The sequence below is a fragment of the Cervus elaphus genome, chromosome X, assembly GCF_910594005.1.
Source record: "Cervus elaphus chromosome X, mCerEla1.1, whole genome shotgun sequence".
Taxonomy (NCBI): Eukaryota; Metazoa; Chordata; class Mammalia; order Artiodactyla; family Cervidae; genus Cervus; species Cervus elaphus.
The window spans coordinates 130,439,826-130,465,877 of record NC_057848.1 but is presented as its reverse complement, the minus strand read 5'-3'; the positions used below and the strand labels follow the sequence as shown (position 1 = coordinate 130,465,877).

At 37.0% G+C, this 26,052-nt stretch overlaps 1 long non-coding RNA gene across 2 annotated transcripts in view; it reads left to right on the top strand.

Annotated features, from left to right (window-relative positions):
- The window catches only part of LOC122690039, a 53,862-nt gene extending 29,115 nt beyond the window's left edge, over positions 1–24,747 (top strand). The window contains exons 1-3 of one of the 2 annotated variants that reach the window (XR_006339963.1): positions 14,393–14,589; positions 19,475–19,524; positions 24,264–24,747. This is a non-coding gene — a long non-coding RNA (uncharacterized LOC122690039). Of the gene's footprint in view, positions 1–14,392; positions 14,590–19,474; positions 19,525–24,263 lie in introns of those variants that run through there. The other variant, XR_006339964.1, reaches the window with a different exon arrangement.
- The last annotated feature ends 1,305 nt before the right edge of the window (positions 24,748–26,052 follow it).

The following is a 26,052-nucleotide window of genomic DNA, read 5'->3' as shown; positions in this document are numbered from 1 at the left end:
ACAAAAGTCTATGAATAGCTGAATCAATCTTGAGCAAGAAGAACAAAAATGGAGGCATCAGGCTCCCTGATTTCAAAATATATTACACAGCTACAGCAACCAAAACAGAATGTATGATTGTGACATAAAGACAGTCATATCAACTAATGGAAAAGAATAAAGAGCCAGAAATAAATCCACACATATACATTCAACTGATCTTTGACAAGGACACCAAGAATACACAATGGAGAAATGATAGTCTCTTCAACAAATGGTGCTAAGAAAATTGAATAACTACATGCAAAAGAATAAGATTGACCCTTTATCTTACACCATACACAAAAATCAACTCAAAATGAATTAAAGATTTAAATATAAGATTCAAAACTGTAAAACTCCTAGAATAAAACATAGGTAGAAACCTTCATGACATTGGTCTTGACAGTGATTTCATGAGTATGACACCAAAAGCACAGGCAAAATAAATAAATAAAAATAACAAACAAGTGAGATTACATTAAGTGAAAAACCTTCACAGCGAGAGAAACGTTTAACAGAGTGAAAAGCCAACCTATAGAAAGGGAGAAAATATTTACAAACCATATATCTAATAAGGAGTGAAAGTCACTCAGACATGTCCGACTCTTTGTGGCCCCATGGACTATACAGTCCATGGAACTCTCCAGGACAGAACACTGGAGTAGGTAGCCTTTCTCTTCTCCAAAGGATCTTCCCAACCCAGGGATCGAATCCAGGTCTCCCACATTGCAGGTGGGTTCTTTACCAGCTGAGCCACAAGGGAAGCCCATGAATACTGAAGTGGGTAGCCTATCCCTTCTCCAGCAGATATTCCCGACCCAAAGATGGAAATGGGGTCTCCTGCATTGCAAGCAGATTCTTTACCAACTGAACTATCAGGGAAGCCCAATAAGGAGTTAACATCCAACATATATAAGGTACTTTAACTCAATTATAAAAAAGTGAGTAACACACGTGGGAAAAATGGCCTAAGGACTATTTCCCAATGAAGACATACAAATGGCCAATAAGTATATGAAAAAATGCTCAGCATCACTAATAATCAGGGGAATGTAAATCAAAACCACAATAAGATATCTCACAACTGTCAGGATGGCTATTATCAAAAAACAAAAGACAACAAATGTTGGTGAGTGTGTGGAAAAATTGGAACCCTTGCACACTGTTGGTGGGAATGCAAAATAGTGTAGTCTCTTTGGAAAACAGTTTGGAGGTTCCTCAAAAGATTAAAAATAGAACTATCATAAGATTCAGCAATCTCATTTCTGGGCATTTATCCAAAGGAAATGAAATTAGGATCTCAAAGAGATATTAGCACTCCTGTGTTTATTGAAGCATTGTTTATAGTAGCCGAGATGTGGACAAACTTAAATGTCAATCAACAGATGAATGGATTTTAAAAAATACGGCCTGTACATACAATGGAATACTATTCAGCCTTTAAAAAGAGGGAAATTTTGCTGTATGTGACAACACAGATGAACCTTGAGGATATTGTGCTAAACAAAATAAACCAGGCACAGAAAGACAAATACTGCATGATTCCACTTATCTGAGGTAGCTAGAATAGCCAAATCCATAAGATCAGAGGGGTTGTGGAAAGGGAGAAATGAACTACTAGTCAGTCGGCATAGTATTTCAGTTAAGATAAATAAGCTCTAAAGATCTGCTGTACAACATCATACCTAAGTCAAGAATAATATAATGTACACTTCAAAATCTGTCAAAAGGTTAGATCTTCTGCAAATGCTCTTATCACAATAAAATAGACACTGAAACATAAATATATATTTTTAAATTGAGAGAAAAGTACCAAAAGCCCAATAGAAAAATGAGAAAAATGACAGAGAAACTGCAGGAAAAGAAAGTGAGATGACCCTTAAACACATGGAAATATGCTTAAAATCAATCAGAATAGGAATATAAATTACTACTATATTCAAACATATTTTAGGTTTATGAAACTGGCAAAAGTGAAATATTTGACAAAAGACCCTGTTTAAGGCTTTGCAGAAACCTATGCTCTCTTCATTGATGGTGGACAGTACAAATGGCACAAGCCCTTTTGTGGGGAACTTGGCGATATCTCATGAAATTAAATATGTACATACTCTTTTACTAAGCAGTACTGAAGATATACTTCTGCAATACTAAATTATATATATATATATATACATATATATATATATGTTTATTAGTCACATATTATTTGTAACAACAAAGGCTGAAAACAATGCATGTCTTGTTAATATGGACTGGTTGAATAACCTAGCCACATAATGGAGTACTACACAGTGATAAAGAAAGAATTTAAGACAAACCCTATGAATTGTTATGGAGCAATTTCTAAGAGGTACCTAGTTAAAAAAATCAAGATATAAAACAGTCTATATGGTCTGCTACATCTTGTGTATGAAGGAAGAGAGAAGATCTGGTGTACAGCATCATACCTACAGTCAACAATATTATAACGCACACTTCAAAGTCTGTTAAGAGGTGTACATTAACAGGTATGCATATGTACATCCCACACACACATGAACCTGTATAAAACAGCGTGTCTGTATACACACACATTATTTACATTGTATATATTGTAGCATATATATACAATATATAAGATACACACAAACAATATGTAACTATTAATATATATACTTGCTTTTTGCAAAAAACATAAGATGAACAATCAGAAAGTAATAAAAATTGCTATTATGGAGGTATAAATAAATGGGAGAAAGGTATCAAGATGGGATGGAGACTTCTCTGATGATACCTTTCTATGTAGTTCTCACTTTTGAAATATGTATTAATATTCTGCATATTCAAAAATAAAATTACATCAAAAAAGGAGAAAAATAAAATCCTAATATTGACCATAAAAAACAGATGAACTTTGCTATAAGTCAAATTGATGGTATAACCAGAGAAATCAAGAATTACAAATTATTTCAAGTGACTTTTGAATACATTTCTCTGACTCCAATAAACTATACATTTAGCAGCATACATTATAAAGATGAAAAGAACTGCAAAGAAGTTTTTTTTAACTTTACTTAGTTGGTTTACTGTTAATACTATCAGTGTCATTTGAATACAGTTTAGAATAATGTAATTTGACAATTTGATCATGAATTATAAAATTGTTATATTTTATTTTAACAGGAACTTTTAAAAAATGTAGAAGACCATAATGATATTCAAAGAGAGAAGGGGAGGGACAGAGAGAGGAAGGGAGGGAGAGAGGAAGGGAAGAAAGCTCTTCTATGCAGAAGAATATCAGCTAATAAAGTGCAAAAGAAAGGATATAATTAACAAGTCAACATTTTGAATGTTCTCTAATAATAACCAATTCAAGCAAAGATCATCAATATATGCTAAAATGTCATTAAGTGAAAATTTGCTAGGGAACAGGATATCTTCACGATGCCAAAGTATTCATCACAGATTTCTTATTAATTATGATAAGAAAAACGTGATTTTACAATGGGAAGATCCAGCACTAAACCACCTTCACTAAGCTATCAAACTTAGCATAACCAATAGAGGGCCAACCTGACAGTATCTGCCCCTTTGTGTGATGTAATATGAAGTACACAGCATTATAAATTCTTATGAAATCTTCTTGTCAAATCTGTTGAACTTGATTCTAATCAATCCTTAACCTAACTTACAGTCTACAAGGAAAACAGTGGAGGGAGGAACAAATTAAATGAACTTAAGAGGAAATGATCATGCGAATCCAAAATGCAGAATAGGACAGTTGTCCTGGAAGTGAAAGTGTTAGTCGTTCAGTCATATCTGACTGTTTGAGACCCTGTGGACTGTAACCAGCCAGCCTCCTCTATCTATGGAATTCTCCAGGCAAGAATACTGGAGTGGGCTGCCACTCTCTCTTCCAAGGGATCTTCCAGACCCAGGGATTGAACCCATGTCTCTTAAGTCTCCTGCATTAGCAGATGGGTTCTTAACCACAAGTGCCACCTGCATTTCTCTAATAATAAGTGATATTGAGCACAAGCTGCTTGAGTGTCCCCACAGCATGGAAGCTAACTTGCCCTAGAAAGAATGATCTAAGAAAGAAAGTGAGCACAGAAAGACTTAGTCTCTGAAGTTACACAGAGGTACTTTTGCTTTATTCTATACATTAGAAATGAATCACTAAGTGCAGCCCACACTTATGGGGAGGGTAATTAGGCTTTGCCTCCTAAAACCAGCAGTATTGAAGAATTTGTAGATAAACTTTAAAACAACTATAAATATGGATGGAATACTGAAAGATATGTTAAAATTATTGTTAATTTTCTTAGGTTTGATAATTTAGAAATTTGTCATTTTAAGGAGATATGTGCAGAATTTAGGGTTGAAGTGTCATAATGTCAAGTAAAAGAAAAAGATGAAACAAATATGGAAAAATATTTGCATTTATTGAGTCTGGAAGGAGAGTATATGGATGTTCATTGAATCATTCTCTCAACATCTTTCTATGTTTAAAATTTTTACAGTAAAAAATGGGCACTAAGTATTACAAAGCATTGTGCCTAACATGTACTAGATTTGGGAGTGGCAAGCAAGACTGATGACAAGTTAGGCGGCAGGCACAGACTCACAAGTGCCAAAACAGTTAGAGGTAGTGAGTAGAAGGAAAAGAGTGAGGATATAAGTTGAGAGGTTGGATGCAGGAGGGGAAGGGTGAAGAGTGAAGCAAAGTGTGAGGAGGTATGAAGTTATAGAGGGAGTATAGAAATAGTCAACCCTAATTTTAAAAATTGGGCCCCCATTGTAATGGCCACTTTTATTTATTTATTTTTTCCATTTATTTTTATTAGTTGGAGGCTAATTACTTTACAATATTGTAGTGGTTTTTGCCATACATTGACATGAATCAGCCATGGATTTACATGTGTTCCCCATCCCGATCCCCCCTCCCGCCTCCCTCTCCATCCCATCCCTCTGGGTTCTTCCCAGTGCACCAGCCCTGAGCACTTGTCTCATCCATCCAACCTGGGCTAGTGATCTGTTTCACCCTTGATAGTATACTTGTTTCAATGGCCACTTTAAAAAAATGTTACTGGAGTATAGTTGATTTACAATGTTGTATTAGTTTCAAGTGAACAGCAAAGTGATTCAGTTATACATATATATATATATATATATATATATATATATATATATACACATTTATCCTTTTTCAAATTCTTTACCCATATCAGTTATTACAGAATATTGAGTAGAGTTTGCTGTGCTATACAGTAAGTCCTTGTTGGTTATCTATTTTATATATAGAACTGTGTTTATGTTAATCTCAAGGTCCTAATTTTCCTCCCCCTCCCTGTGTTTCCCTTTTGGTAATCACAAGTTTGCTTTAGAAGTCTGTGATTCTGTTTTTGTTTTATAAATAAGTTCATTTCTATGATTTTTAAAAATTAGATTCCACATATGAAAGTTATCATATTTGTCTTTGTCTGACTTCACTTAATATGATAATCTCTAGGTCCATCCATGTGGCTGCAAATGGCATGATTTTGTTCTCTTTATATGGCTTAGTAATATTCCATTGTTTATGTGGACCACATCTTCTTTATCCATTCCTCTGTTGATAAAAATTTAGGTTAGGTCCATGTAATGGCCACTTAAAAATATCCCAATTTGTTGAAACTTTGATGAGGGGCAAACTATTTACATAGCTTCAAAGTATCTCTCCATAAATGTCATATTCATTCCAATGGGAAAAATAGTGACTTTACAGTTGACAAACCTGGAGGACCCCAGCTTCGTCAAATGATCAAAGTTTAACATGACCAAAATTAAGATAAACCTTGTCACATGCCTCCTGATATATATGAGGTATTAGAAATGGCACAACGTTATTTAACTAGTATTGCTGCCAAAAATTCTGACATGAATCCAATCATAAGTAAAAATCAGACAAACCTAAATTGAGGAACTTCTACAAAATAACTGGCTTGCACTCTGCATGGTGATTTAAAAAACGTTAAGGAGCTATTCTAACTGAAGGAGATGGGGAAGACATGGCAACCAAATGCAATGCATGATTCTGAATCGCATACTGGATTAGGAAAAAATTAAATATCTATAAAGGTTATTATTGAAACAATTGTGAATTTGAAGTGTGGAGTACATAACAGCATTGCATCAATGGTAAATTTCCCGATTTTGATTGTTGTACTTTCCTGATTTTGACTGTGCTTAATTGAGAGAATGTCCTTGATCTTAGGAAGTGTACATCAAGTATTTGGTAAAGGGACTTGATGTTGCCAATTTACTTTCATTTGAGAGTTTTTAGTTCAAGAAATTATGTACATACACAGAAAGAGGGGGAAAAATGACAGGTGGAACAAAATGTGAACAATTGGTGAGTCTGTGTAAAGGATGTAGGAGAGATAGTCACATTATTTTTGCAATTTGAAATTAAGTCAAGTGAAAATTTAGCAATAAAAAGTTATCCACCCCCCCCACCAAATCCACCTTTTCAGTATGTGCAACATTTCAGAGCAGACCAGATGGAAGTGCCACTCTCTGTGCTCAAATACTAACCCGAGGATAGGATTCAGAGTGATTAGAAGACAAAAAGGTCCAGCCCCGAATAACAAATCAATCTGTCAATGACACATGGTTTGCAAAATCCAAATGTCTCTAGTTTTGGTCATTAAAAATCACAGGTATTTTAACTGTGCAAAGAGAATGGATGGTGTTCTAGATGCCTAATAATAAATGCTAAGACCAGGTAAGAAGTCACAGCTCAGCTTGGATTGATTGGTCCTTAGAGAAGTCTAGTATCTACACACAGTCTAGTATCTACACACAAAGAGGTTAGTCCCCCAATGCAGAAGCAGGAGCGTTCTCCTGAATAAAGGGGGCCAAGGGTGCCAGGAGGCCACAGCGCCTCTCACTTGGACCAGCAGCATCAGGCCTCTGCAGCCACCTCATTAACACATCATTCAGAAGAGTCCATTCTACGTGAGTGTTTCCCAGAAAAATGGATTATTTTTGTCCCTTTAAAATTCATAAATGCTGCCCAGAAAGCCCCAGGTTTCCTGTAATGTCTATTAAAAATTCCAGATAGGTCCAATCCCCACTATTTCCACTAAGAGAAATAAAATAGTAACACTAAATTACGCTGGTTCTTTCTTAGATAATGTACCCAGTGGAGAGAAGGTGTAATATTGGATTGAATCTGCAGTCTCTCAGCATCATTACTAAAATACCTGATAGTCTCTTAAAATTGTAATATATTTCTTTCTCTTAAAACTGAAATTCAAGAAAACCATTTCAATTATTAGAGTTTGTTTTTTTCTTTTAAATGTTAAAACTAAAAGAGTTTACTATAATAGAGAATGTTTGATGAGGTTGGCTTTGATTCCCGAACTATTGTTTCTTTAAGGCCATAAAGCTACTTTTATTTCAGAGTTATCTTATATTTCATAGGAAGGAAGGAAATTAATATTTATTGGCTGCCTACTATGTGCTAGGCATTGCAGTATTTCATTTCATCCACAGTTTAGCTCATTCCATACTCAGAGGGAAAATAAAGAAAACAGTAAAGCAATTGTTTTTATTAGAGAGAAATAATGTCAGTACCATTTTGTGAATACAAATTCTGGACCTATACATGCCAACATATTTTCACACATATTCTGTGGCATCTAAGTATTCATATTCCCCTGAGTTATTTTTGTCAGTGAGAATTTCTTACTGCAACTATTTTTCCATTCTTCATTTTCTGATGGTTTCTTCTTTTTATGGAGGAGAATACTTACCATATTATATCAGTGAGGCAGATTGTGTCATATTTTCTCCTTTTCACTTAAAGACAATGTAAAAGCATTGCAGAAAGTTTGGCAAAATGATGGGAGGGGCATCCAAAAATCTTACCATCCTGTAACAATAATGCTTTACAATTCTGTGTACTGCCTTCAAGCCTTTGTTCATAGTTACACTTTTTTACATAGTTGCAATAAAAGTGTATGTGCCACTGAGGGCTTTTTACTTACCTTCTGAATATCTTACCATAGAGTTGTCAAATTTTCAATATTACAGTTCTTAGTGCCTGAGATAGTCAATCAAGTGGCCATAGCATAATTTCTTTGTGTGCCTCTACCATTAAATAACTATATTGTTCCCTATTTTTCAACCTTATGTAACTTGCATCAAAAATATCCTTACCTGTAAAGCATTTACTGTCTTTCCAGATTGTTTCCCTTAAGATAAAATCCTATGACATATGAGCACTTTTATGGCAAATGACTTCTCTAGTAAAATTGCTTTCTGAAAGTACTGTAATCAAATGACCTTTCCTCATCAAGTGTGTTCCGGAGCTCCCGCATTCTCCTCAGCACTTGTTCAGTACTTGATTATTTCAATCCTAGTGCTTTGGGGCTCATTTAGTAGATAAAACATCATGTCATTTAGCTTCCTATGTTATCTTCTATTTAACTTTTTTTTTTAAACTTAAAAGGTTTATTTCTTTTTAGAGCAGTTGTAGGTTCTCAGCAAAATGAAGAGAAAATTTTTCCAGGTACCCTCTGCCCCCACACATGCATAGCCTCTGCCATTATCAACATCTTCCCATAGATTGTACACTTGTTACAACTGATAAACCTACAGTGAGATACCATCACCCTGAATCCATAGTTACATTAAGATCTTCTCCTGGTGTTGTCCATTTGTTTGGACAAATATATAATGACATCTATCCACCATTAGAGTATCATACAGAGTACTTTCACTGCCCTAAAAGTCCTTTGTGCTCTGCCTATTCATCCCTCACCCTTCTCAATCCTGGGCAACCACTGATCTCACTATCACCGTAGCTTTGCTTTTTCCAGAACATCATATAGTCACAGTCACATACTGATACTGTGAAAGTGTTGGTTGCTCAGTCATGTCCGACTCTTTGCAAAGCCATGGACTGTAGCCCGCCAGGCTCCTCTGTCCATGGAATTCTCCAGGCAACAATACTGAAGTGGGTACCATTCCCTTCTCCAGGGGATCTTCTGAACCCAGGGATCAAACCTAGGTCTTCCACATTGCAGCTGGATTCTTTATTGTCTGAGCCACCAGGGAAGCCCCAGAATGTCATATAGTTGCAATCATACTGTATGTAGCCTGTTCAGTTTGGCTTCTTTCACTTACTAATATGCATTTATGACTTCACTATGTCTTTTCATGGCTTGATCACTCATTTCTTTTTAGCACTAATATCCCATTGCCTGGATGAACCAGTTTATTTACCCATTCACCTACTGAAGGACATCTTGGTTGCTTCCAAGCTTGGGCAATTATGAAAGAGGCTACTATAAACATCTGCATGCAGGGTTTTGTGTAGACATTCTATTTGATTTTTATCTGCATGTCTTCAGGTGTAATCAAGATGAAACAATTCACCTCATGTGTATTTACTAAAGTAGTTCATTTCTGTGCAAATTTTCTTTTTCCTTTTTCTGTCTTTTCTATTGATATCTTCATGTTTTGTGTTTTGACCAATTTCTACTTTTTTGTTTTAAAGCTAATATCCCTGAAAATTATTACCTGAAACATTCTCCTCAATATGTGGCTTGTTATTTAATTTGTTTGTCAAAATGATGATCTTGATGTTTATCTGGTTGAATCTATCTTTTCTTTTGTGCTTTCTCCTAATGCTTTAAAGTTTTTAAAGTCATCTCTCCCCCAGATACTTAAAAATATTCAGCTTTATGTTTTTACTTAATCTGTTAATATATTCATAATTTTTTGCTGAATTCTGTGAAATTCTTTTAAGTTTATCTTTTATGTTATCTATAATCATATCTACTTCTAGATTTTCCATTCTATTCCGCTGATCAGTGTCTGCTGTTCTTCTACTACCACATTCTTTATATTATTGTTGCTTATAAATAGGCATTTTTATTGTCTGTAATAGGGTCTGCATTAGCTTGGGCTGCTATGACAAAATATGACAGAAGGAGTGGGTTAAACAGACACTTCTCAAGGTTCTAGAGGCTGGGAAGTGTACTATTAAGCTCAGTTCCCAGTGAGGGTTCTCTTCCTGACTTGGAGATGTCTGCCATCTTGCTGTGTCCTCACATGGTAAAGAGAGTGTGAGCTCTCTGGTGTCTTTTCTTATAAGGACACTATTCCTATCAGATCAGAGCCTCACCCTTGTGAACTCATTTAACCTTAATTACCTCCTTACCCTAAATACAGTCATACTGGGGCTCACAAACAGCAACATATAAATTTGTGCAGGACACAATTCCCCCATATCAGGGTGAAATATCCCAGTAAGCATCCAGTCTAAGTATGTTCTTGACCCTATAATTCCTGAACACTGTAAGTCATAATAGCCAGCAATGACCTCAACAGCAACTTTTCTGATCATCATCTTAGATCCTCATCCTTAGGTCTTACATTACTGCTCTAACTTCTGGCACTATACCACAACTCCCATGGTTTGATTTTGAATCTCAGCAACCCTGTATAATTCTAGGTCTCCAATCCATTCTTCCTTAGAGCCTCCTGTGGCCTCAAATGGAAATCTTCACTGAGTCATCATCAGGTCAGCCCCCAGCTCCCTACATATCTAGGGTTTCTTCTCAAAAGGATGAGACACATAATGGTTTCACATTCACTTTCCAGTTACACATTGACTCATAATACAGGCCTCTGTGATAACTTTATCTCTACTAAGTGTGGTTTAGGTCAGTATAATGGGTGTGTATTTCAGGCTTCTTTTTTTAAAATAATTAGTTAGAAATTTAATTATATGATAAAATTATATAATCATGTGTTAATATATTTACATTATATGGGATTAATATGTTAATATATTAATGTGTGCATATTTTTTTCATTTATTTTTATTAGTTGGAGGCTAATTACTTTACAATATTGTAGTGGTTTTTGCCATACATTGACATGAATCAGCCATGGATTTACAGTGTTCCCCATCCCGATCCCCCCTCCCACCTCCCTCTCCATCAGGATGGGGCTTCCCATAAGAAAGAGGTCACTAAAATTAGTACTATCTGCATGTAATATTCTTCTGCCACATGTCCCCAATACTGTTCTCTTACTCTAGTTGCTCTTTCACATCCTTTTTGGGGAGGCTGGTATTCTTCTCAGTGTTACACTTCCATATCTGGGTGGACACTCATGGGATGGCCTACTAACTGATCATGTCACCATGGTGACAAAGACTTTTTCCTTAAGTGTCAGACTCTTCCTCAAAGGCCTATGGAAAATCTGGATCATTTTTTTTTTTTTTTGGAATGAAGGGCTTCAGTAAAAAATTCATTCACTCACAGAAAGTGTAACTTGGTCTTTCGTTTTTCATTATAAGGAATCTCTTAAAATAGTAGTTGAGACTGAATATTTGGCCAGGGACTGTCTTAATTTGTTCCTCTAGCCTCAGCACTTAATGCAGTACCTGGTACATAATAGATGCATAACAAATATTTATGGAAGGCAAGGAAGCAAGGAAGAAGAGTTAAATTTAAACCTGGGAGCTTAGATCAACTTTTGATTTTATTGTTAAAGTAATTTGTTGGCTTCATGAATGTATGACTCCTTCAATTTAGATACGATAAGATGCTGCTCACAGGAATAAAATTCCGAGCCCCAGGATCGTTCTTCCAGTGATTTGGCCAGAAGTGTGCTTCACAGCAGATGAATCTATTAGAGATCTCTGCCTAAAACCTAAAAGAGGGTGAGTGAAAGTCACTCAGTCGTGTCCAACTCTGTGACCCCATGGACTATACAGCCCATGGAATTCTCCAGGACAGAATACTGGAATGGGTAGCTGTTCCCTTCTCCAGGGGATCACCCCAACCCAGGGGTCGAACCCAGGTCTCCCACATTGCAGGTGGATTCTTTATCAGCCGAGCCACCAGGGAAGAGCCAAACATGGTAGGGGGATTTTATTCATTCTTCCATTCTACAGGTATCTAATGTAGTTCCAAAGAGAAGAAGAAGCAATATGCCTGCATAAGACAGGAACAGAAGCTATGGATGTTCAAAGAAAAGTAACACTGAAATTGATGTTGTACCTGTATTTTTAAAGGTATAATGACCTTAAATATCATGAAAACAGTGATGATTTGTGATAAGAAATTTACTCTTATCTCCTAACTCCCAAAATTGGATCTTAAAAGTCATAGGATTAGTATTTCCACAACTTTAAAAAAAAGAAAGCAGCATCGTGTTATTCTGATACATCACTTAGAAATTGTAATTTATGGGGTGGGGATTCAGGAGTGAAATTAATGTCAATTCTCATCAAATTTGTACTGTCTGAAATTTGTTTTACAAGTCTCTCTTATCTGGAACAGCTTTCCTGCATCATTCTACCTCATTGCTTCCCATTTTAAAATTAATCTTTTGTTTTGTGTCTGTACTTTGTATTAGTAATTTCTCTTGTCTTCTGTTATTAAGTCTGTGTGGTTTTAGGGACAGTCTACTTGAAAGGTATATTAAGAAAAAGTTTTATGGCTGGAGCAGTACACTCCTGGAGCAAAGCAACCTGTGCCACCTAACCAACAGACTGTAGAACATTTTCAGCATTTTGTTTGGGATTCTTAAGAATTCTTAAGAATGTTGTCCTAAGGACTTGGCATCACTTGACATCAGTTTGAACAAATTCTGGGAGACTGTAATGGACAGAGAAGTCTGGTGTGCTGCTGTCCGTGGGGTTGCAAAGAGTTGGACATGATTGAGCGACTGAACAACAACAAAAGGATTTGGTATGGTCCTTACTCTGAGAGGATAAAGACTCCTAAAAAGAACAAACAGACATTCATCGAATTTCATGCATACAAAGATACGAAGATGCTGCAGTCTAATCTTGAGGGTTCCAAGGTACCAAAGAGAGGACATGCACAAGCACAGCTCTTCTCTAACTTCAATGTGCACATAAATTACCTGGGGTTTGTGTTAAATACAGATTATAATCCAGTAGATCTGAAGTGAGGCCTGAATTCTGTATTTCTAATCTGCTTTCAGGTGATGCTTTTGCTGATGATCCATGGATCACACTCTAGGAGAAGGCTCTCTGTAAATACAATGCCTAATGAGGCTATTTTATGACTTGTTTATTTATATCCTCTTTTTTCCAAGAAAAAAATCATTGCCATTTATAAAGCTACAGGCAATAAAACAAGATTAAAAAATAAAATAAAGGAAGAAATTGAAGTGAAAGGGGATAAAGTAGGAAAGGAAAAAAGCATAAGTCTGGGAGGATCAGTTGACATAAGAAATGCAAATCTTTGTGCCTTGAACAATTGCTAGAGAGAAAATATTTCTGTGCTTTTAAATAAACAAAACAAATGAAAAATGACCTGTTACAAGTCTTACAGTGTTTGTGAGATTAAACCTTCCTAGTGCTCAGCAGAAGCAACTAGCACTGAGCACCAGGGGCATCATTTCCTGTGGGTAACCATGTAAGAGGCTCAGGGTGAAGTCGTAAGCAATATCCTTCTACATGTTCTAAGAGGAAATAGGATACTAAAGTCTTAGTTTTAATTTTTTAAATGATGTATCCATCTGTGTAGGCCAATGGCATAATGCCCATGTGTAGATTTATGACTCTCTGATGCTCTGGCTTGTATCAAGGATAAGATTTAGGATCTCTAGGATGGAAGGACTGCATATCCTTTAGTACGGATTATTTGTATAGACAAAAATCATATATACATATGAAGCTCAGGAAAAATTTCTGAAACAAGATGCATAATATGGAATTATTTTATTCAAAGCTGAGGACGTCTTCCACTAAGCACAGCCCTCAAGATTTGCTAAGATGTAGATCAACTGGTCCTTCAATTATCCACTCTATCACACATCTCCAGAATACATATGAGAAAGCTGGATAGTTGCTAGTACGATTGTTGAAGGGAATTTACAGAGAAGAAGAGAAATGTGGCATTTTCTCCCCACCCCTACCTTTGTGGGGAAGGATAGGAGTTTCCTCCTGCCCAGTCAATTTTGGAGTCTCAAGAGAAGCATTTGGTGAGGGACTGCTTTCTAAAAAGGGAGCCATAGACTCTCACAGACTTGCCTAATGCTGTTTCTAGAATTTTCTACATAGTAGAGTGCTAGTAAATGTTTAACAACCTACCTCCGGAAAGGGGATGAGGGTGGGGGAAGCCCTGATTTGTATCATTTGCTGAATTCTGTGCTGTAAATATTTCCATCATGGCCAATTTCAGGCTACAAACCTGAAGTTACTGATATGACTTCACAACTGAAGTTGTAAAGAGATGTGTACAATCAGCTTGCATCTCCAAATACCACTGAGTTGAGGTTAATTCCATGTTTCTACAATAATGGCCTCCAATCTATGCCTTTTTGTAGATTCCTTCAACATCAGCTCTGGGTTTGATCATATGACTTGCTTTCAGTTATGGGAAATCAAATGAGACACAAGCAGAAACTTAGAAAGTCCCTGTGCCTTGTCTTTTCCCTTCTTGGAATGCTTCATCCCATAAAGAAGCCTGGGGTTGCCTACTGGAGGATGAGGGATCACTTGGAGATATGTGGCCCAGCCAATACCCAACACCAACTGCCAGACATGTGAGTAAAATCATCTTAGACCATCTAGCTCCAGTCAATGAACAATATAAAGTTCTTACCTTCATAGAGCTTACATTCTAGTATTGGGGAAAGATATTAATAAACCAGGTAAATACATAATAAAATATCAATGAGAAGTGCTCAGATGAAAATAAACATTTACTTTCTGATACCACTCCACTGAGTGAAAGAGTATCACATCATTACTCCGGGTGAGGATGACAGTACAGGCTTTCCACTGAACTTCCATTGATCCCCAGGTGGAAGTGGCTCCTTGTTATTCCTTGGTGAGGGTGAGTGTGCACGGGTGCTCAGCTGCTCAGTTCCATGTGACTCTTTGTGACCCTATGGACTGTAGCCCACCACGCTTCTCCCTCCATGGGATTCTCTAGGCAAGAACACTGGAATGGGTTGTCATTTCCTCCTCCAGGGAATCTTCCTGACCCAGGGATTGAACTCCTATCTCCTGCACTGCAAGCAGATTCTTTACCACTTGAGCCATCTGGGAAGCCCTCAGTGAGGGCAAGGAGCCAAAACTGCAGGTGAGGAGAGGATAGCAGAGGAGCAAAGGAAGGTAGAGATGCTAGCTTTCATCAGGTCCTAACACTTCCCAAGCAATCTTGAGACAAGTTAAATATTCAACACAAGGAAGGTAGATGGTGACATATTCATAAAATGGGATGCTATTCATCAATGGCCACAAATAAATGATAGCTATATGTATCAATATAGATGAATCCCAAGAATATAATGTGCCAAATAAAAAGCAAGTCACAGAAGAAGATATATACTGTGTTTCTAATTATATAAAGCTTGAAAACAGGCAAAACTAAACAAAGTGTGTTTTAGGGATACCTAAGTGGGTCTAAATGAAAAGCTATAAAGAGCAATAAAGGAATGATTAACAAAATTGAAGACAATAGTTGATTCTGAAAGAAAGAATGGAGTATGACTGGTGAGAGGTGTATAGAAGCCTTCAAAAGTATAAGCCATGGCTGATTCATGTCAATGTATGGCAAAAACCACTACAATATTGTAAAGTAATTAGCCTCCAACTAATAAAAATAAATGGAAGAAAAAAAAAAGTATAAGTAATGTTCCAGTTCAGCAGAACCACATGGGGAATTTGGTAAAAACAAACACAAAACAAAACCAGAAAAACCTGAGTTCTATGCTACTTCTAGGAGCTTGGCCTCTGTGTTCTCTCTATTGGATTTCCAGAGAATTCTGATAGATACCAAGGTTTGAGAACCAAGGTTAACTCTTCAGATAGGTACTGTGTAAACAGAAATTTGTTTTGTAATTATCATTTAAGTATATATATATATACATTAGATATTTTATTTTACATGTAAAATGTATTTCATTAAAATTTTTATGTAGTTCCTTTAATGATCTTGTCTATACTTCTTAGGCTACTCCAGTAGCCCAAGCCTCTTGACCATAACTGGACAGAACTCAATATACTTTATGTGACAGTCTCCACAAGTCAGATTGTCCAGTCTAGTTTGAGTCAAAACTCCAAACTTGATTTAGCATTAAACTGTATTTCTCTCCCAGTTTAAGTCTGCTTCTGACGAGATGTCTGCAATAGAAAAAGTGAGGTGTGGTTGATATGGTTGACTTCTTTTTTTCCCCTTAAGTCCCCCTCCACTAACTGCTACACTCAAACCCACCACCATCATCAGTACTATAGTGATACATCTACCTTTTTTCACTTAAGCTTTCTCTACAACCCATTCTCCACACAGCAGTCTCAATAATATTTGTTTTAATATTTTAATTTAAACTAATTTTTGGGTTATAGAAAAGTTGCAGAAATAGTATGAGTGTCCCCTTTTACCCCTCATCCAACTTTTCCTAATATACTGTTTTATATAACTGTAGTACACTTATTAAAACCAAGAAATTCACTCCAGTACAATCCTATTAACTAAACTCCATGTGTTATTCTAACTTCAGTAGTTTTTCCACTGTCCTTTTTCTCTTCCAGGATCTTATTTCCAGTATCACATGCATTTAGTTATTGTTTCTGCTTTATCTCTTCCATCTATAAAAACTTCTTCACTCTTCCTTATCTTTCATGATCTTGATACTTTTGAAAAGTATTAATCAGTTATTTTGTTAAATGTTTCCTGATTTAGTTTTTTTCTGATGCTTTTCTAGTGATTCGACTGGGGCATTTTGGTATGCCTTTATTTTAAAACTTCCAAAGTCTCCAGTACATTAAGAAAAAAAACCAAACTTGTACCAAGTCTGGTGTCATCTAACCCTTAATGTTTGTTCTTGATTCACCTTAAGTCACTCTGATCCAGCCACAGTGGCCATTGTATTTTGAATTCCACAGCAAGTAGACTCTGACAGAATCTAATGAGCAATATGTTTATTAGGAAGTACCCTTGAGACCAACTCCTGTGAAAAGAAGGGAAGAAAGAGGAGTGGGTATGTGGAGAAACTGAGCTGCAATGTGACAGACTAGACTGATCCTACATGGAGCCCTAGGGCTAGAAATGGTCTTTGGGGTTGTCCCCCTTTGAAATGAGATAGCCAAGCCTTATACTCTCCACATGCATTGATCACTGGATATGATCCATCTTGGAAAAGACGTGACCTTATTGGCATGGTACCTGAAGGTGCCAACATTGAAAGTTGTTTGCCCTTAACCCTTCCAGCAGCTGGGACAGTAGGTACTTCAATGAAGGGGGACCTAGGTGAATAAGATAGTGTTTCATCACACTGTCTTTCAGTTTAAGGTCTTTTTCACTTTAGAAATTTTTATGTACTTGTCCTTTTAGCTGTTATGCTTCCCATTGGCTGTCTGCATAGATGATTCATCCTCTTCCTTCAGAAATCAGCTAAAGCATCAGTGCCACAGTGAGACCTTCCTGGCCTCCTCCTTCTTACTTTGTGATTTACAGTTACATGCCTGTTTATTAATTTACTATCTACCAATGAGACTGAGAGCTCCATTAAGGCAGGAGGCACATAAATTTGATTCAACTGTTTACCACCACTTAACAGCGAGCCTCAGTTCAGTTCAGTTGTCGCTCAGTCGTGTCTGACTCTTTGCGACCCCATGAATCGCAGCACGCCAGGCCTCCCTGTCCATCACCAACTCCCGGAGTTTACTCAAACTTGTGTCCATCAAGTCGGTGATGCCATCCAGCCATCTCATCCTCTGTCGTCCCCTTCTCCTCCTGCCCCCAATCCCTCCCAGCATCAGGGTCTTTTCCAATGAGTCAACTCTTCACGTGAGGTGGCCAAAGTACTGGAGTTTCAGCTTCAGCATCAGTCCTTCCAATGAACACTCAGGACTGATCTCCTTTAGGATGGATTGGTTGGATCTCCTTGCAGTCCAAGGGACTCTCAAGAGACTTCTCCAACACCACAGTTCAAAAGCATCAATTTTTTGGTGCTCATCTTTCTTCACAGTCCAACTCTCACATCCATACATGACCACTGGAAAAACCATAGCCTTGACCAGATGGACCTTTGTTGGCAAAGTAATGTCTCTGCTTTTTAATATGCTGTCTAGATTGGTCATAACTTTCCTTCCAAGGAGTAAGCGTCTTTTACTTTCATGGCTGCAATCACCATCAGCAGTGATTTTGGAGCCCTAAAAAAATAAAGTCTGACACTGTTTCCACTGTCTCCCCATCTATTTGCCATGAAGTGATGGGACCAGATGCCATGATCTTAGTTTTCTGAATGTTAAGCTTTAAGCCAACTTTTTCACTCTCCTCTTTCACTTTCATCAAAAGGCTTTTTAGTTCCTCTTCACTTTCTGCCACAAGGATGGTGTCATCTGCATATCTGAGGTTATTGATATTTCTCCCAGCAATCTTGATTTCAGCTTGTGCTTCTTCCAGCACAGCGTTTCTCATGATGTACTCTGCATATAAGTTAAATAAGCAGGGTGACAATATACAGCCTTGACATACTCCTTTTCCTATTTGGAACCAGTCCACTGACAGAATGTGGCTCACTGGAGAAGGGAATGGCAAACCACTTCAGTATTCTTGCCTTGAGAACCCCATGAACAGTTTGAGAAGGCAAAATGATAGGATACTGAAAGAGGAACTCCCAAGGTCAGCAGATGCCCAATATGCTAGTGGAGATCAGTGGAGAAATAACTCCAGAAAGAATGAAGGGATGGAGCCAAAGCAAAAATAATACCCAGTTGTGGATGGGACTGGTGATAGAAGCAAGGTCTGATGCTATAAAGAGCAATATTGCATAAGAACCTGGAATGTTAGGTCCATGAATCAAGACAAATTGGAAGTGGTCAAACAGGAGATGGCAAGAGTGAATGTCGACATTCTAGGAATCAGCGAACTAAAATGCACTGGAATAGGTGAATTTAACTCAGATGACCATTATATCTACTACTGTGGGCAGGAATCCCTTAGAAGAAATGGAGTAACCATCATGGTCAACAAAAGATTCCAAAATGCAGTACTTGGATGCAATCTCAAAAATGACAGAATGATCTCTGTTCATTTCCAAGGCAAACCATTCAATAGCACCGTAATCCAAGCCTATGCCCCAACATAGGGCCTAGCCCATACCAAAGGCTCAATAAATTGTTTTAAAATGAATGGATAACAAGATGAATGGATGAAATAAAATATACTAAATCTGGGTTTTCTCAGACAGAGCTTCAGAGTATGGTAAATAGTCACAGAGAACCAGGAAATGATATAGGGCATGTGGTGTGGTACAATCTCCTTAAGTAAAGAGTTCAGGGAGCAGAAAACATAGTGAGAGACTTAGAAGTCAAGGAAAGTCAATATGTTGTTGAAGATATGTTTTAGTCTGCTCAAGCTGTCATGAAAAAACACCATGGATTGAGAAGTTTGAACAACATAAATTTATTTTCTTACAGTTTTGGAGGTTGGAAATCCAACATCAAAGTGCCAGCATTTTCAAGTTCTGGTAAGGGTCTTCTAATTGCTATGTAGATGGCTGTCTTCTTGCTTGACTTGCTAGTTTGTCCTCGCATGGCAGAGAAAGAGGACAAGCTCTCTGGTGTCTCTTCTTTTAAGGGCACTAATCCTATCATGAGGGTCCCACCCTCATGACCCTACCTAATGATCTTCCAATGACCCTATCTCCAAACACTATCTCCAAATATTATTACATTGAGAGGAGGGCCTCAACATATGAATTTTTGGAGGACACAATTCAGCCCATAGCAAGATGCAATTCATTTTGCATTGTTTGTTTAAAAGACTATTAACTTACATACTTTTGCATTAAGTGTATCTAAGAGACTCAACTTATTAACTTATTATCCAACTCTAAAACATATAGTTAGTGCTTAAGGTATAACATCAGCACATATTAAGTTTGAAATACTAAAGATATACTTCTTAGGACAACATGTGCTGTTGGTAATTGACTATGAGTAACATACTAACCTTTGAGAGTGCCAATTTTTAAATGTTCAGGTACATTAGAATCTCTTGAGGATCTGGTTAAAATGTAGAATCCTGTGTTCCATAGCAGGTACTTCTGCCACTTCTGCCATAGCTGGTACTTCTGCCATTTTAACCAGAACCCCCAGGTGATTTCACTATAGATGAGTGAGGAATGCATCTTGAAGAATATCTGACTGGTTAAGTCAGAAATAACTTGTTCCCTCAAAATGAGTTCAAGTTTCTGCTGCCTCCTTCCTTGGCATGACTGCAATAGTAGCATTTACAGATAATCTGCTGGTGTTTGTGACTGTGTAAGTTTCTTAAACAACAGAGAAAAAGGAAAGTTATTCCTGATAGCCAACAGAACACTGCTTCCACTACAAAATTATGTGCACACACACAGAGAGAAAGACAGAGACAGAAAAAGACAAAGAAAGAGAGACTTAGGCACCAGAATCTGATTGGGGTTGGAGGAGAGTTGGTAGGCAGCTCTGGGAAAGCTAGAAGATGGGTGTAACCTAACACAGCACTGTCACTGAGTGAATAAACATAATGACAAAAAATTTTAATCTTTGTAAATTAATACATTTGGAGTAACTAAGTTCACAGCAAAACTGAAGTGAAGGTATAGAGATTTCCCATATACCCTTTGCCCGCTTCCCACATGAATAGCCTCCCCCATTATCAACATTCCCCCACCAGAGGGGTACCTTTGTTACCACTGATGAACCTACATTGAACATCAGAATCACCCAAAGTGCATGGTTTCCATTACGGTGTTACACATTTGGACAAATCTACAATGACATCTCTCCATCGTTACAGTATCATGCAGAGTATTTTCACTGCCCTAGAAATGTTCTCTGCTTCTCCTAATCATTCCTTTCCCACTCCAAAGCCTGGCAACCACTGGTATTTTTACTGTCTCCATAATTTTATCATTTTCAGAATGTCATATATTTGGAATCATACAGTATGTAGCCTTTTTAGGTTGACTTCTTTCAATCAGTAACATGCATTTAAGGTTCCTATATGTTTCTTTAATGGCTTGATAGCTCATTACTTTTTAGTGCCAAATAATGTTCCATTGTCTGAATGTGTCATAATTTATTTATCCAGTTGCCTACAAAAGGACATCTTGGTTGCACTGAACCTATGACCACATTGGGAATAACTGACACCTTGGCAACACTGAGTTTTCCTATCCATGAATAGTTTCCTCTGAATATATATGAACTTTCTCTCTATTGCTTAAGCACTTCCTTTTATTTAGTTCTTTGATTTTGTTCATCAGAGTTATGTAGTCTTCCTTATATAGGTCCTGTACATATTTTGTTAAATTTACACCTAAGTATTTCATTTTTGAGCATGTCAATATAAATGGTATTGTGTTTTTAATTTCAAATTTCACTTGCTCGTTTCTGGCATACAAGAAAGTTGCAGGCTTTTGTATATTAACTTTGTATGCTGCAAGCTGGCTATAATTGCTCTTCCAAAGTTTTTTGTTGTTGTTGTTGTTGATTCTTTAGAATTTTCTAGTTAGACAATCATGTCATTTGTGAACAAAGAAAGTTTTATTTTTCCTTCCCAATTTATATATATTTTGTTTCCCTTTCTTGCTTATTGCATTAAGTAGACTTTTCAATATGATGGTGAAAAGGAGTGGAGGGGAGAGGCATCCTTGCCTTGTACCTGATCTTAGTGGAAAGCTTCTAGTTTTTCACCACTAAGTATGATTTTAGCTCCACTCTTTATTAGTTTGAGAAACTTACCTTCTATTCATAGTTTACTGAGTTTTCATCATGCATTGTTGTCGGATTGTGTCAAATGCTTTTCCTGAATCAATTAATGTGACTATTTGATTTTCTTTTTTAATCTATTAATGTGATAGATTACATTAATTGATTTTTGAATGTTGAAGCAGTCTTGTATACTTGGCATGAATCCCACTTGATCATGGGGAATAAATTTTTTATACATTGTTGGATTTTATTTGCTAATATTTATTAAGGATTTTTGCATCTATGATCATAAGAGATATTGCTACAGTTTTCTTTTCTTGTGATTTTTTTTCTGATTTTGGCGTTCTGATTTTGGGCAATGGTAGCCCACGAGTTAGGAAGTAACACTGCAGTTTCATTTTCTGAAAGAGATTGTAAAGGATTGTCATAATTTCTTCCTAAATGTTTGGCAAAATTCACCAGTGAATCCATGTATAGACCTGGTACTTTCATTTGGAAGATTATTAATTACTGATTAAATTCCTTAATAGGCCTATCAGATTGTGTATTTCTTCTTGTGCAAGGTTTGGTTAATGATGTCTTTCAGGGAATTAGTCCATGTCATCTAGGTTATCAAGTTTATGGGCATAGAATTGTTCATACTATTCTTTTATCAAGCTTTCAATGTTGATAAGATCTGTAATAATGTCCCCTTTTTCATTTCTGATATTAGTAATTTGTGTCTGCTTTTTCCCTTAACCTGGCTAGACACTTATCAATTTTATTTATCTTTTCAAAGAAACAAGTTTTGGTTTCCTTGATTTTTCTAATTGAGATCTTGCTTTCATTTTCACTGATTTCTGTGCTAATTCTTATTGTTTCTTTTCTTCTGCTTACTTTGGATTTAATTTGCTCTGTTTTTCTAGTTTCCTAAGGTAGAAACTTAGATTATTGACTTTTTCTTTTCTAATATATGCATTCAATGCATATATTAGAAAAGATGCACTGCTTTTTCCACATCCCACAAATTTTGACAAACTGTGTCTTCATTTTCATTTAGTTAAAAATATTATTTACTTCTCTTGAGACTTCTTTTGACCCATGTGATTTAGAAGTATGTTTTTAATCTTCACATATCTGGGTGAAGGAGGAAACAGAACAGGCTCTATCTTGAAAGCAGGACTCCATCTTGGGCTGGACTGTGAGCTATATGCCCAGTATCGATGGAAACGACATATCAACTGGAAAACCAGGACCCTGGAAGGAAGAGCCCCAGGGCTCTCCATCGCCTAAAAGAATACCCTAATTATCAGGGTAACCGAATAGAATCGTACACTCTATTACACTTATTGGGGTGTGACCACAAGCCTATTGATAATTGTCCACTGTTAACTACCTAGGCTTAAGGCATATGAATCATGGGTTAACTTTGACTGTATCTTTCTTTTTTCTTTGTTCAGACTAGTTTCAGGGAACCTTATACACTTAGGGTATATAAGGTTTTCACAAAAACTGGTTGGGGTCCTTGGCTAAGAGAAGACTCTGCCTTGGGCCCGCTGGTGTAATAAACTGCACTCCGCTATCTGCATTGTCCTTCTGAGTGAGTTTGTTTTCCGAAACGCCTGGCTAACAAATGGGGATAACAGCTTTTTAAATAATAAATAAATGAAGGAAGACAGTTAAAGGCTTTTTTCTTAATCTGATGTAGCCCAGCCCAGCACCACTGAGGCTCTCAAAATAAATGGGAGTTTAAGAATATTGTTTTTATCTCCCTGCTGAACTTCTATGTTTAATAGGACTCACTTTTTTCCATACCCAAGAGCCTTAATGGAATGCAGGGCAAGATTAGTTAACTTGAGGATGGAGTTTAATTACCATAAATTTTAAAAGAACCACCACATTTGCTATGTGCAATGTGGAAAACTGGAACAAGTGAAATCCAGTTTGGCTTCCATTATGATTAACACTATGAAAAGATTGTGTTTCCTATTATTATTATCACTCAAGTGTTAATACACATATTTTAAAATCCACTCTAATCTGGTAATGAAACTGACCATGGAAAGCTGAATTACTTATTTTCTTGCTTTATCCATTTTATTGACTGAAAAGTTACTTTCATTTAATTAAAGGTTAATATTTAGTGCTGAAATAGCATGATGAATCATTTATAAAAATGGAAGGGAGAGATTAAAAATTAAACCAATCACTTGGTGTTAATCACTTAACTATTTTTAAATCTCATTTTAATGGAAGAGTAAGTTAACCTCCCATCCCCTGCCCCCTAGCTATGGTTTCGCTGTAGGTTGAAAGCTAATAAATAAGTAGCTTCCAGGTTTTCTTTTGTGATGAGAGAACCTTAAAAAAAAAAACAACTCTTGCTTAAAACATCTTTCTCTTGTGTGAGAAACAAATAAAATAGAATCTGATGATTATACTGTGTTTGCAACAATTGTTTGTCAAGCCTGGGACTTTTTAGAAACAAGTATACAATTATTCATCTAATCTAAACTTTACATTTTTCTGTTTTCAGGTCAAACTCCCAAGAGTTTGAGGTCAAATTTTGATGGAGCACCCAGATGTCCTCAGCTGTCATGGAGAATACTTAACATATTTGCTTGCATGTTTCCCCCATTATATTGGCAGATATTTAGTTATTAACAAAGAAGAAAGAGGTGGGTTAAGGAGTTAACCTAGCAATCACTGGAGTCTGAGGCCAAAACCACCCTTGACATGATCCAAAGCTTTCAGCTTTATTGTATTCTTCCAGAAAGAAGACATTGTCTCACTTGCGACTAGTAAAATAATAAAAAATAAGGATAAGAAGAAGAACTAATGCCTATTGGGCACCTGATACCCAACTACACAAATGTATGTGCACATGCATGCACACACATAAACCATACTCCGCCTCTTCTCTCTACCATAGTTGTCATCATCCCTTTGTTAAATAGGGAAAAGGAGTCCAGAATGGCGGTGGCTAAAAGACCTGGAAGGGAAAAGCCCGTGAAAATAGAACAAAGGAAGGTCCGAGGACCAGAGTGAGAACCTCAGGTAAAACAAACAACACTCCTGTCTGGCCCAATTTACATAAGACAGGCCCAGGGACAGAGAAATATATAAAAGAGGAGCCAAAGCCCTCTTTCTCTCTCTCTCCAGCACGATGGGGCCCTCTTCTCTTCCCGTCTTTGGATCGACGTGCCCTCACACCTCAAAGATGGATTTTCCTGCTATCATCTAAATAAAATAGAGCTGTAACACTGAGCTGTAACACTGATTTATTTAAGAGCTATGACACTGGTCTGTCCAAGACCCAAGAGCTGTGACCCGCCGAGGGGGCTTCAATGTCCGTCACTCCAAATTTTTGTTGTGACGAGACAAAGAACCGAGGAGCATACACTTGCCTGACACCTTCATATAACCATTCGCCTCCCTCCTGGTGAAAATCTTTCAAAGGGGCTTAGTGAACCCTGCAGAAGTCTTTGCGATGCATTGGTTTGGTGTGAAATGCATTCACAGGTATGGAAATGTGGCTTTAACTAACAGTTCTTCAGCTTGGATCAAAAGTTTGCAGCATTATGTAAGGCACTGTTTGTACTTCAAAAAGAAGGATCAGCAAGGGAAGGAATGGTGCAAAATTATTTTCTTTGAGTTGTAGGGGAAATTTTTCTTTGTTCATAACAGCCCTATGAATAGAACAGATGTGGAAATATTGCCAGGACTGAAAAATCTCAGCCTATAGTAACTGCCAATCTTAGGGAACTTCCAGAGGATGAAGTACTGCTGTTTGACCCCAGCAAAAATTAGGAGAAAAAAAACTTCCCTTACCCTCATTATTTGGGAAAACATTTATGTGTCAAGCCTTCTGTGAGCAAGAGCTTCATGGGAAGTTAACACACAAATGGAGACAAAAAGGAGGTAACAACAGAGTTTTGTTTTCTATTATCTTTGGGATTTTCTCAAGTTTAACAAATGCTGAACATCCCAGAGGAATAAACTCTAAGGCTTGGGAAAGATGGATACCAACAAGACATACCTTTTTCGTCTTTGCCAGGTTAAGGCAATCCAAATAGTTCCTTCTGTTTCAAATGACCATGGATGCTGTCGACTAAAAATATAGTCACAACCCAGAAGTAGAGAGTTACTTTATTTGGTGGGAATGTTTAGAACTCCAAGCGTGGGAGACAGGACCTCAGTAACTCTGAGAAAACTGCTCCAAGGAGTCAGGAGGGGGTCTCAGGCTATACACAAATTTGCAACAAAGGGAGCAGGCAGTCTGAACATCAAAGATCAGATATCAAGGTAAGGAATTTAGCCTTCTT